Consider the following 14,177-nt stretch of genomic DNA (forward strand, 5'->3'; position numbering starts at 1 on the left):
TGCGAGACCGTCTTACCCCATATGTCCCGAATCGGTCTCTGCGCTCGGCAGAGGCCAACTTACTGGTGATCCCTGGCCCCTCAATGATGCAGCTAGCCTCTACCTGGGCCAGAGCCTTTACAGCTCTGGCCCCGGCCTGGTGGAACACTCTCCCTCCAGCTGTCAGGGCCCTGTGGGATCTTAGCGAGTTCCACAGGCCCTGTAAGACTGAGCTGTTCCGCCGGGCCTTTGGGGACGCCAGCCGCTGATGGCCCCCTGTAACATCTGTACCATCAGTGGATCCTGCCGCCCCCCTCCTTCTGGTTTTTAGGGGATTGATAGAAGGTGCCATCTATTATACTGATTTTAGTATGCTGCGTTTTAATGGGGTGGGGTTATTTTATTTTATATAGAGCCAATTTAATTAATATTTAATGGATTTTAGTCTTTGGTTTATGTGCTCTATTTTTGTTTTGTTGTTCACCGTGCTGAACCCTCCGGGGGAGGGCGGTATATAAGTTCAACCAATAAATAAATAAATAATATTCTGACTGATTTTTTTGTATTTTTGGTGGGTTTTGTGTTTTGGCCTGCAGGGGGTGTATTTTTAAAGCTAGTAGCACCAACATTTCAGGGCATCATCTGGAGACTGTCCTGATGATACCACCTGAGTTTGGTGAAGTTGGGGGTCCAAAGTTATGAACCGTCAAAGGGGTAGCCCGCATCTCCTGTTAGCTCCCATTGGAAACAATGGGAAATGGAAGCATCCCTTTTGGGGGTCCATAACATTGGACCCCCTAAACCAAACTTCACGAAACTCAGGTGGTATCATCAGGACAGTCTCCAGATGATACCCTGAAATATTGGTTCCGCTAGCTTTAAAAATGTGCCCGCTGCAGGCCGAAACATGAAAAAACACCAAAAATTCTCCAAAAAGCCCGAATGCCTTGCATTCGGATTCATATTCGGGCAAGACATATTCGGCCAATTTTGGCCGAAATATGCATGAATGCGCCCAGATTCGGGCCAAATCCAGCATTCGGCGCACCCAAATCTCGAAGCCTAGAGTCCACCCTCCAAAATGTTCTCCAATTGGCCATGCTGGCAGGGGCTGATGGGAATTGTAGTCCATGAACATCTGGAGAGCTGCAGGTTGCAGACCCCGGTTCCGGGGGATCCCCAGGTCTCACCTGGAGGCTCGCATCCCTACTGCTAAGCTAAAAACCAAGTCAAATCTAGGAGCTTGCATTCCATTTTGCATCCCAGAGCCTTTACACTTCCAAAATTTCATCTGCAAATATGGCAGGAGCCTTCTGGAGTGGGGGAGGTTTGGCGAGGAGCTTAAAGGGTCTAATCCTCCCCCACCCCCAGCAAGATAATTCAGGGAAAGAGGATTACTCGCCCTGAGCCCAACGCTTGCCTAAATATAGACCAGTTCTGCCACTGCATTTCATCCTGTCTAGCACAGAGAGTTCTCTTTCACAGAGAGAGTTCTGTCTCTCTCACACACAAAGAGAGAGAGGCCATTTCTGCAGAAAGAAAACATCTTGAGGACGTTAAAAGAAGCGTTTTGGGGAGGACCTCCGCACAGCATTTCCCCAAAGATGTCTGCTCAATCCAGGTTTATTTTACAAAACATTTAACGGCCATTTCTGCACGGCATAATTATACTGGGTTACAATTGGTATGTTACAATCTGGGTCTATTTTATCGCGGTTTCTCCCTTCGCATGGCTGCCCGTTTCTGTGAAGGAATCGAGTGAAGACTGGCCGGAAATACTCCAGTTTCTTTCGCATGAGCCCATCTCTTTTGTATTTACACCACAAGCATATCCGTGCCTGCACAAACATCTCCGGTGTCCTGCGTTCTGATTGGCTGTTGTTTCGGAATGGCAGCTTGAATGAATGTCTCCACCCTGCCTTTTGAATTCCTGGACCACAAAAAGGCTGCACTTTTGATTGGTCGACCCACAGTGAGTGGGGGGAAATGAAGCCCCCCCCCCAGTTCTGGATAGGGCCCGACGCAGGTGTTAACATGACAAGCAGCAGCAAAAAAACAATGGGGCGCAGCATCACATCACGTTCCCACTCACATTCTCATATTTTTGTGGAAAATGAGAGACAACCCCCCCCCAATGATATTCGGCCCAAAGTGTACATTTCCCTAGCTATGTGCTCCAAGCAACCAGTACGTGCACAGAAAAGAAAATGGAGATATTTTGGGACTCTACTCCCGATTAACTCAGGCAAAATGGCACCCAGTCAATACCATGAGCAGAAAATGTGCTGGAGGAATGTTTCAGGAAGGGTAGGCTGCAACGGTCGGCGGCTCAACAGAAGTGAAAACTGACATGATACCAGGTGAGGAGATCAGGGGGGGTGGGAAAAATAAACTGGTTCTGCTCCTGTGGTGTTTGCACGGTAGCACCAAATTGGCGATTTTTGAAAATCCCTGGATGAGCGAAATATCGCGGAACAAACCTGCTTTAGGACCGGGAACTGTGCGAACTTCCTGGTCAAACTGGGATATTTCCTTTGCTCAGTCCAGGATATTTGGACTATGCAGAAACGACCAACTAGTGACTTTTTCTCCCCAAGATGGGGTCCAGGTGTTTCTCCTTGCCTGTGCAGAACAAGGAAGCGTTTTATTTTTCTTGCCTGAGTTTAAAGCTCTCACTTTCAATTTCTCCATAGCTTGTGCCCTCCATTTTCTGCTGCTCCAGGATTCTCCATGCTGCCCTCCATTTGCAGCAGAAGAAGAAGAAGAAGAAGAAGAAGAAGAAGAAGAGGAGGAGGAGGAGGAGGAGGAGGAGGAGGAGGAGGAGGAGGAGGAGTTTGGATTTATATCCCCCCTTTCTCTCCTGTAGGTTCCCATGGAGGCTTTCTCAGTTTTCTCATCTTAGTTTTCAGTTTTTCTCATCTTAGTTTTCACTGCACATGTTGTCTTTTTTTTTTGAGGGAGGTGTCTTTGAAGCTATGACAACACGATATGGAAATCAGCAATGTGCGCATATTTTGAGTCGTCGTCGTGGCTTCGGAGACACCTCCTTCAAACCAAAAAAAAGGAAAAAAGACACGTGCCCCGAATTGGCAGGGAAAGGTAACTTTATTCATGTACATAGAATCACAGAATCATAGAGTCGGGAGAGACCCCAAGGGCCATCAAGTCCAACCCCCTGCAATGCAGGAACACACAATCAAAGCACTCCTGACAGATGGCCATCCAGCCTCTCTTTGAAAACCTCCAAAGATGTAGACTCCATTTTAGATAGAAATGGCGGGCAGATAAGTTGCAAATCCCACATTTATCCGGGTGCTGGTCCCTGGTTTCATTTGTCAAGTGAACATGCGCTGACCCTTTCTGACACGCAAAGGCCCATGCAGGGTTGCCTGCCTCCAAATTACCTCAGATCTCCAGACTACAAAGTCCTGTGGAGAAAATGGAATCTTTGGAGGATGGATGCTATGGAATCACATCCCTACTGAGTCTCCTCCATTGCCCAAAATTTACCCCCATGGTTGCCAGGTTGTCCCCGGCCTTTGGCAGAGGATTATTATTATACATAAGCCTTTATTGGCATAGTCAGAAAAAGTTACATAAATCAGGAACAATTGCATGGATACATGATAGATAAAAGGCCCCACGGGGAGCACAACAAATACGTTCTACCGGGAACTCTCAACTATCTCTGCAATAAAATTGGCGATCTCTTCACAAAGACCGGGGTCCGAGTTGTTTAACAATAGAGATAACCTAGTCAGATTAGGCAGCCCAGATTGAAAGAAAAAAATGTAGGTTGGTATATTTAGATCTGATGTTATCGAATCTGGTGAAGTGCAAGAGTTGGCGAGTTAGGGTTTCAACCACATTAAGTTTGCAATGGCATAACCTTGCGGATTTATCTAAATGGCTGAACCTACCCTTTAACAGGGCAGAGGGCATAACGTTAAAACGCGCAATGGTAAGGGCTCTCCTTGCGCGTGCCTTTGGCAGAGGATCGAGGGAAAACATTGCCGGATCCGGGTTAGGAAATTCCTGTCGTTTTGAAGGATGGATCTGGGGTGAACAAGGACTTGTGCGGGGTTCAGTGCCGCAGAATTCCCCTCTCCCAAGTATCCATTTTCTCCAGGGGAACGGATGACTGAAGATGATTGGTAATTCTGGGAGATCCCCACACCTGGAATCTGGCATCCATATCTACCCCAGGCTATGCTCCCAAACACCCAAGGAGTTATTGAAGCAAAGCCGCAACCTTACCTCGAGAATATTTTCCTCTCTGGTCCCGGCTAATGCAACTGCTTCGTGAAAACAAACTAAAGACCATTGAATCCCTATGGAACGCTCCAATACAGGGGTCTTCAAACTATGGCCCTCCAGATGTTGGCCATGCTGGCAGGGGTTCATGGGAATTGTAGTCCGTGAACATCTGGAGGGCCATAGTTTGAAGACCCCTGCTCTAATACAAGCTACAAGGAGTCACAACACAAGAGTGTTCTGGTCATTTGTTGCAGGAACATAAGAACATAAGAACAAGCCAGCTGGATCAGACCAGAGTCCATCTAGTCTAGCTCTCTGCTACTCGCAGTGGCCCACCAGGTGCCATTGGGAGCTCACATGCAGGATGTGAAAGCAATGGCCTTCTGCGGCTGTTGCTCCCGAGCACCTGGACTGTTAAGGCATTTGCAATCTCAGATCAAGGAGGATCAAGATTGGTAGCCAGAGATCGACTTCATAAATCTGTCCAAGCCCCTTTTAAAGCTATCCAGGTTATTGGCCATCACCACCTCCTGTGGCAGCATATTCCAAACACCAATCACACGTTGCGTGAAGAAGTGTTTCCATGCGCACATCAACCTTTTTAATGTCTAATATCAATCCCCAGAATTGGTTTACATGTTTTCAGAATTGGTTTACATATTTTCAGTCTCAGAAATCAGACTATCAATTGCCCATCTGAAACTGCATAAATCACCTGGCCCGGATCTAATGCCCCCAAATTTTTGCAAAACATTCCCGGACTGGTGGGCCCCCCTTCTGACTGCTCTGTTTACTTTGGTCGATAGGTCAGGCACTGTCCCGGGGTCTAAATGCAATAATACCGTGTTTCCCCGAATATAAGACAGTGTCTTATATTATTTTTTGCTCCCCAAGATGCGCTATGTCTTATTTTCAGGGGGTGTCTTATTTTTCTGTGTTCGGTTCGTCGGGCATGCTTCCAAACAAAAACTTTGCTACATCTTACTTTCGGGGGATGCCTTATATTTTGCACTTCAGCAAAACCTCTACTACGTCTTATTTTTAGGGGATGTCTTATATTCGGGGAAACAGGGTAACACCAATATTCAAAAAGGGTGACCATATGTCACCAGCTAATTACAGACCCGTCAGCCTTTTATCTGTCTCTGGTAAACTTTATGCCAAACATCAGTTAAATAGGCTTTGTACTTGGATCAACGATGGAAAAATTCCTTACCCCCGACCAAATAGGATTTATCCCAGGCTATGCTCCCAAACATCCAAGGACTTATTGAAGGCTTTCACAACTCAGAATCCATTAGCTTTTCTGGATCTTCCAGGCTGTGCAGCCATGATGTGGGGGGGGGGGGTTGCAAACAAAACCCCCATCAGAACATGATCACACAGCCTAAAAAAACCACAACTGTCATCCAAGGATTTCGTAACCCAGAACTGGCACCTGTATGTATGCCCATTCAGGTGGGCTGTATTCAGTGGTGGGATCCAAAAATTTTAGTAACAGGTTCCCTCGCCAGCCCCCCCCCCCCCCAGCAAAGGGGGCAGAGGCGTACCTAGGCAAGCCTGAGCCCTGGGCAAAACCTGAGTTGGATGCCCCCCATGGGCAGCCATCCCACCACGACCCCCCAACATTTTTTTGCACCAGGTCATTTCTAAATCATCATCACGTTATAGAAAATGCCCCAACTCACAAATCTGCACACAGCAATGGTGAAACACACAGGTTCTTTGATAGAGACTGGTGAGATAAAAGGTACGAAAGGCTGAGAATCAATGAATTGCAGTACCTGGAAGGGATTAACCCAGTTCAGGGAGTGACATTATTAGTTGCAATTGCTCTATGGAACCTTCACGTTCAAAGGCAGGATGCCTCTCGGGGAGGCGAGGGCGTGGAGATGGAAAAGCGGACCCAATTAGTAACCCCCTCTCGGCACACTCAAATAATTAGTAACCCACTCTCGGGAACTGGTGAGAACCTGCTGGATCCCACCTCTGGCTGTATTGCTTTCACAGTAACATGTAAACAAGGCTGGAGTCTGCCAGTATACGTGGACAAAGACTCCCTCCTTCCCGTGGGTCATGGTCCAAAGAATGGCTCCTCAATTGTTATTTTCTGAGAAGACAGAGAAGAGAGTTTGGATTTATATCTCACCTTTCTCTCCTGTAAGGAGACTCAAAGTGGCTTACAAGCTCCTTTCCCTTCCTCTCTCCACAACAGACACCTTGTGAGGTAGGTGGGGCTGAGAGAGTTCAGAGAGAACTGTGACTAGCCCAAGGTCATCCAGCAGGCTTCATGTGAAGGTGTGGAATCAAACCTGGCTCCTCAGATTAGAGTCCGCTGCTCATGTGGAGGAGTGGGGAATCGAACTTGGTTCTCCAGATCTGAGCCCACCACCCCTAACCACTACTGAAAAGGAGGAAGCAAGTAGCAATCTACACCTTCAAGAGACAGTGTCAAAGCAGGTTGGAAAGGATGCTTGGTGCCTCGATCCCCCCCCCCCCATTAGTCTGACTCAAGTTCCCCTCTGAAGTCTGAGGTTAAGAAACAACACAAAATTCTTCACTTCCAACACCTAGAACTGGCAATCCCAAGTCTGTCTCAGGTCAGAGACTGAGGCCCCTTCCGCACACACAAAATAATGCGTTTTCAAACCACTTTCACAACTGTTTGCAAGTGGATTTTGCCATTCCGCACAGCTTCAAAGAGTACTGAAAGCAGTTTGAAAGTGCATTATTCTGCGTGTGCGGAATGAGCCTGAGGGAGAAACAGGAACTATACTTAACAGAAGCATTTGGCTACCTGCTCTTAAGAAGTGAATTAGCAGCAGTGGCGTAGTGGTTAAGAGCAGGTGTACTCTAATCTGGGGGAACCGGGTTTGATTCCCTGCTCTGCCACTTGAGCTGTGGAGGCTGGGAAATTCAGATTAATCTGGGGAATTCAGATTAACCTGTGCACTCCAACACATGCCGGCTGGGTGACCTTGGGCTAGTCACAGTTCTTCAGAGCTCTCAGCCCCACCAACTTCACAGGGTATTTATTGTGAGGGGAGAGGGGAAAGGAGTTTGTTAGCCCCTTTGAGTCTTCTTACAGGATAGGAAGGGGGGATATAAATCCAACTCTTTTTCCAACTCTTCTTAATTTGGTGTCATCTGGTTCTGAAAAGCTTGTAGAAAACCTCCTGAATAATAATGTACCTCTTTTGCTCTAATGCTAGCTCAACAGTGTAGCTTTATTAAAGACCCAGGAACATTGCATAGTCCAGTTATACACGCTTGCATGAAATGTAGTACTAGAGACAGGGATGAGAAAGGGGGGATATAAATCCAAACTCTTCTTCTTCTTCTAAACTTGAGGACCTCAGATTCTCCCTTTAAATCCATGCCGAAGGGGGTGGATTTAAAAGGAGAATCTGGGGAAATTTGGGGGGTGCCTGCTGTCAGGGGTGCAATTGTTAAGCTAGAAGCACCAAACGTTCAAGGTATCTTTAGGAGTCTCTCCTAATGATACCACCCAGGTTTAGTGAAGTTTGGTTCAGGGGGTCCAAAGTTATGGACCCTCAAAGGTGTAGCCCCCATCTCCTATTAGCTCCCATTGGAAACAATGGGGGATGGGGGCACCCCCTTTGGGAGTCCATAGCTTTGGACCCCCTGGACCAAACTTCACAAAACCTGGGTGGTATCAGTAAGAGACTCTCCTGATAGTACATCCCAGGTTTGGTGAATTTTGGTTCAGGGGGTCCAAAGTTATGGACCCTCAAAGGTGTAGCCCCCATCTTCTATTAGCTCCCATTGGAAACAATGGAGGATGGGGGCACCCCCTTTGGGAGTCCATAACTTTGGATCTCTTGAACCAAACCTCATCAAACCCGGGTAGCATCATCAGGAGAGTCCCCCAAACAATCCCTGAAAGTTTGGTGCTGCTAACCCAAACAATGCACCCCCGGCAGGCTAAAAACTGAAAAAGCACTAAAATGTTTTAAAAACCCAAAAACGGAGGGGCGGAGCTTTGGACATGAATGGGGGGGGGGTTTCAAACCCGAGAAACCCCCCCCCCTTACCTACATCCATGACTAGAGAAGAGTTGTACAGATGCCATAAATGTTCTGCCAAGTCACAGCTGATGGACGGGGATTTCAGAAGTGGTTGGTTTGTCATTGCCTGCCTCTACATCATGACTCTGGACTTCCTTGGACTGACCAAAAGAGAAACGAGAAGGTTCCAGAACAAATCCACCGTGAATTCTCCTCAGAAGCAGCTAAACTGAGGCTATCGTACTTTGGTCACCGCATGGGACGACAACAATCACTGGAAAGGACAATCATGCTAACATCTTTGGTCTATAGTAGACCCTCCACAGGGCATGCAAAGAAAGCTTTTTTGGATACTAATCGAGGACTTGGTTATACAAACGAATGACCTGTGCAACGAGAACATATAAGGACTTTATGGATATGGATAAATGATTGAGCATGTATTTGAATTCCTGGAGCCTTAATGTAGGCGCAGAAGGCATATAAAAGATATACTTTGTTATATGCAAAGGTTTTCTTCTTGCCCCCCATTTCTTTCTGTAATGGGGAGTTGGCAACCATAATGCAGCTAAGCAAAGTAAAGATGCAGGCCTGAAAGTCTATTCTCTTTCTGTTACTAAGCAAGCTTGATAGTTTAAGCAGAGTGCCCTTTGTCCAGAGTTATACAGAATGTGCAGATTCAACTGTTTTAAGGTCTTAGATGCCTTGAATTTGCCCTTCTTCTGGAGACAGAAGAGAGAGAAACATGAAAATGTTTAGGCTCTTTTCTTAGGAAGAAGGACAACAAAAGGCAATAGAGATAGGAAAGAAACAGGTCCTAGTTCATCTGGCGTCAAAGGATCAGATGCTCCCATCTTCCAATAAGGGTCTTAGAATACTCAAATGTTTGGGGGGTTTGGGAAATCTCCACCTCTCTGTATGATTGATTGATGATGCTACTTTTGGGGTGTATGCTTGCTAATGAACTGTTTAGATGTAACCTATAAAAGTAAGAGACAGCAGCCATTGTGTGGCGACTCCTCTGATTCTAAAACAGACCCTTTGAGGGTTTAGAATAAAAATTATTTAATTATTCCTTATTAGCTAACTATTATTAAACACGTTACCCCGTGGTAACATTAACAACTACGGTTGGAATTTAAGATGTTGTAAAACTGAACGATGTAGAAGCACACAAGCTTCACAACAAACTATGTTTGATTTTAATACTATACATGAAATAAAGAAAAGAACTCGCACAAGGGCTCTGCCGTCTTTCTCACCCACGCACACCCCCACACAGTCTGCCCGCACGCCACACACTGCTTTCCCATCATAATCCCTTTCTCCATCCTAATAATTTGGAACGTTCAAAGCCTGCGACCTGGAACACAGATTTGGACAAGAACCGATTGTGGGCAAACCACCGAGAAGGATTAGAGTACTTTGTGTGGTTTTTTCAAATATTCTGGAGACGGCGGCGGATTTCCCCGAGAGTTTCTTTAGTCAGAAGGATTACCAGGGACCACTCCCACCGATTCCCCAAATCTCCCCTCCCCTGAAAGAAAAACACCCAGGGGACTTTTCAGGCTGCGGCAGAAAAGGGAAACCACATTCACAAATCCTTCTGTCTGCAGAAATGCTCCAGGGAATTCTCGCAGCTGATCTGGTTGCAATAATTATCATGCCCACTGGAATAGCTAGCTCATTTCCCCAGTGGGCTACATACCCCATACATTGCCACTCCTTTGTTCTGATTTCATTTTTAGTCTCCTCTTATGACTTTTTGGCAGTAACGCATGCGTACTTTGCTAGGAACCAACAGGTATGCAATGGACTGCCAGAAAAAGATGATACAGTTAAGATATGAACGTGTACAAGGGAAAATGTCAAGATATGAATGTGTACAAGATATGAATGTGTACAAGGGAAGATATGAATGTGTACACGGGAAAAATAAGTGTGTACAAGATATGTACAAGATATGAATGTGAACAAGGGAAAAATAATAAGACCTTATTTCTATACCTGGTGACAGCGGCCAGATTAGTTCTAGCCGGAAGGGCACAAAAATATCTACTGTTTCAGATTGGCAAATGAAAGTGTTGGAATGAGTTAAAGTTGCAAAAATAACAGGCTATGAGGATCTTGAAGACAATAGTAACTTCACTGATCAACGGTCACAATGGATGATATATCTAGAAGAGAAACATAACAAGAAATATACTATATTGCAAGGAATTGGACATTCATTTTTACTTTCTCGATTTCTGATTATCGAGTATGTGCCTACAGAAGTCGATTTGCTTATTTTATTTTATTCTATATTGATTAGTACTAAAATGTGTCCCTCGATGTATCAAACCATCTAAATTACATTGATTTAATGTCTGAGGCTCAGGTCATTGTAACAAACATGAGAAGTCGGTTTTAATTAACATATGGATATCACAATAGGTCTCCAGAAAGTTGGTGTATAATTCATCCTAACTTTGTGTACTGGATTCCTCGTTGTATTGTTGTTTATCATACAAACATACTGTATGCAGAATTATTTATGCCTAATAAAGGTTTACTGTACTGTACTGTACTATATTGATTAATTATTTTTAACAATGTATTAAATATAAATGTATAGCTGGTGGATGTATTTCTTAGTTTCTGTATTTACTTTTGGCATAATAAAAATTAAAAACAAAAACAAAGATCCCATGATACAAAACCTGATGCCTTTTTCTGTAGCCAAAGCAGCATCTCAGAACATGAAGCTACCTCAGTGCAGGAAAAGGCATTCCGTACACTTAGCAGGTCCAAAACTCCAAGCCCATGTTTCTGAGATACCTCTTTTACTGGTTCATCTCAGGACTCCTCTTGCCGTAGTCAATGCATGCTTACCTGATCTCTCCCTTGCTTGAAAAGAACTTATTCTTATCTGCGAAGAGGAGTTCGATGCTGCTGACGAAGCAACCTGGCCCCCTCACACACAAACACACACTCACACACACACGCATGCCTCTGTGTTCTGCTCACTGCCGGCGTTTCCACAGTGAAGAGAAGGCACTGCGTTGGAATCTCCACTCAGTGCAGCAATGCAGTCCTGAAAGTGAATGCATTTCAGTGATGCATCTGGGGGGAATCCCGGCAAAGGGGAAGCCGGGCAGGAGACAAGACCTGCATCTTCTGTCCAAACAGCAAGAGAGAAAGACAGACTTTCAGGGCGAGCAAACGCAGACAGAAAAAGAGGCTGGGAAACTGATCCAGGCAGCATCAGCAGCCAAGGAGGGGGAGAGGCGGAAGGGAAGCGTGGGCAATGGAACAGCCAGTCCATTTCTTCAGTATTAAAGTGTTTTTACAGGAGCTCTCTTGCCAACCACAATCCTTCAAGTGGAATTCATCAAAGGCTGGATGCTTTTAGAAGAAGAAGTTTGGATTTATATCCCCCCTTTCTCTCCTGCAGGAGACTCAAAGGGGCTGACAATCTCCTTGCCCTTCCCCCCTCACAACAAACACCCTGTGAGGTGGGTGGGGCTGAGAGAGCTCCGAGAAGCTGTGACTAGCCCAAGGTCACCCAGCTGGCGTGTGTGGGAGTGCACAGGCTAATCTGAATTCCCCAGATAAGCCTCCACAGCTCAGGCGACAGAGCTGGGAATCAAACCCGGTTCCTCCAGATTAGATACATGAGCTCTTAACCTCCTACGCCACTGCTGCTCCTTTTAGTACTTTTAGTACTAAAAGTACTCTTAGTACTCTTAGTACTGCTCCTTTTAGTACTCTTTAGTACTCTTAGTACTCCTTTTAGTACTTTAGTACTCTTTTTCTCCACCTCTCTGGCTCTCCCCCCCCCCCCCCCAATTGCTTCTCCTCTTTCCCTGTAAAGACGTTTTAAACAAACTTTTTTACAGGCCTCGGGCGAGAAAGGCAGTGGCATCAACCAGAGAACCACTGCCAGGGGCGGAGCAAAGGGGAACTGTGCCCAGGCCATGCGTGTGTAACCTCAGCTTGTGGGTTCTGTGGGGCAGAACTTGGAATGAGTTTGCAACAGCACATTTTAAAACAAAATGGTTTACTTTCTTAACAAACAACATAGAACATCAACATTTAACATCACATTTCAAGGTCCTGTTCAGGTTGCACTTTCCAGTCCTTATATTTACAGTCTACTGATACTGCCAAGTCCAATTCTTCTTTGCAAGTGGGTTGGCTCCTGAAGACTCCAAGGGCTTGATGAACAGGATTCAACATGACGAAGGTTTCCAGGAGAACTCTCACCCATTACAACCACAAAAGAAACCCTGAAACAATAAACTCCAACATTTACAACATAGCAAAAAGCAAACAACTACCTTCCCAGTAGTTCCCCACAACATTGCAGTTACCTTAACAAGGTGTTAAGGGCTTATACAACCAAGGTCCGAGTCTGGTAGCCTTGTCTCCTCCCAACTACATGAGGTCTGCAGCCTTCTCCTGCTTTGAGTCTCCACCCCTTACTGGGTCAACCCATTCTGAGCTTGGGGGTTACACGTGCATCCTACACCCCTGCTGTAGCGCTGCATGCCCCTGCCCTGGAACGCCCCCGGAACTCCCCTGCCTCGGCCCATCCACGGCCTCGCCATGGCAGCACCTGGGGCATCGTACCCCCCTCGCCCCATTGGTGCTACGCCACTGGACATTGCTCAAAGTACTGTTCACGGGCCGGAATCGACTGGGTGTTGTGGGTTTTCTGTGCTGCATGGCCGTGGTTTGGTCATTTTTGCTCCTGATGTTTTGCCCGCATCTGCGGTTGGCATCTTCATAGGCACGCAGCAAAACCTAAGGAATGAAACACAAATGACTATAGCTAGGCTACAAGATAAGTTAATGCAACAAATGCAAAAAACACCAAAAAATGCAATATACAGGCAGAATTTAACATACAGAGCAATCAACACCTCTAATGTGAAGATACAGAAGAATGTGGAATGAATAGTGTCAACTGTAATCCGATGGATTTATAAATAGCTTGTAGAAAATCCTTAACACAAATAATAAGAACAGTCCATAATAGAAGAAGAGTTTGGATTTATATCCCCCCTTTCTCTCCTGCAGGAGACTCAAAGGGGCTTACAATCTCCTTGCCCCCCCCCTTCACAACAAACACCCTGTGAGGTAAGTGGGGCTGAGAGAGCTCCCAGAAGCTGTGACTAGCCCAAGGTGACCCAGCTGGCGTTTGTGGGAGTGTACAGGCTAATCTGAATTCCCCAGATAAGCCTCCACAAGCAGCAGAGCAGGGAATCAAACCCGGTTCCTCCAGATTAGATACACGAGCTCTTAACCTCCTACGCCACTGCTGCTCTACAATAGAAATATAAACTTGAAAGTCCACAAAATTGTTCGGTTAACTATATCCACTTGTTTGTTTCAGTAATTCTGGTGGTATAAAGTCATTTCCCGGGGCCTTGCCATCTTGCAAGATCATGATTTTAATTTCCTCTATGGTCACTGGAGGCCATAGTGGGATATCAGACAAGACAGAGTGATGCCACGTTAGAGCCTGCTGATCTTTGTAGAGGTCAGAGAAATAACTCTCCCAGACTTCTGCTGGGATTGTGTTTGCCATGGTAAAGTTGTAAAAATTGTTATTCTGTGCTATTAGTCTCCAAAAAGTTCTGGAATCATTGGTTTTTGCCGCCCTAATTAAGGCTTGCCATTTGGCATGACTGTCCAACTTTTTCTTATATTTTATTAGGGATTTGTAGGATCTTTTCCCTTCAAGTACTTCAGATTGTGGGATCACACCAGCTTGAAAGCTGTGGAATAATTTTATAAGATTTTCCTTAGCTAATACACAATCATGGTCAAACCACTGTTTATGGAATGTTCCTGAATGAGAGATACCTCTGCTGTTCTTTGAAAGGAGGGTTTTGAGGGTTTGTACAAGTTCCTCGTACCTCTTTA

At 45.7% G+C, this 14,177-nt stretch overlaps 1 protein-coding gene across 2 annotated transcripts in view; it reads right to left on the reverse strand.

Moving 5' to 3' along the window:
• The window catches only part of SV2B (synaptic vesicle glycoprotein 2B), a 122,396-nt gene extending 110,978 nt beyond the window's left edge, over positions 1 to 11,418 (reverse strand). For both annotated transcript variants that reach the window (XM_048481997.1, XM_048481994.1), the window contains exon 1: positions 11,139 to 11,418. The gene's annotated coding sequence lies outside the window, so the exon portion shown is untranslated. The remainder of the gene's footprint in view (positions 1 to 11,138) is intronic.
• Between the last annotated feature and the right edge of the window lie 2,759 nt (positions 11,419 to 14,177).

This window comes from Sphaerodactylus townsendi, linkage group LG17 (genome assembly GCF_021028975.2).
Source record: "Sphaerodactylus townsendi isolate TG3544 linkage group LG17, MPM_Stown_v2.3, whole genome shotgun sequence".
NCBI classification, from domain to species: domain Eukaryota; kingdom Metazoa; phylum Chordata; class Lepidosauria; order Squamata; family Sphaerodactylidae; genus Sphaerodactylus; species Sphaerodactylus townsendi.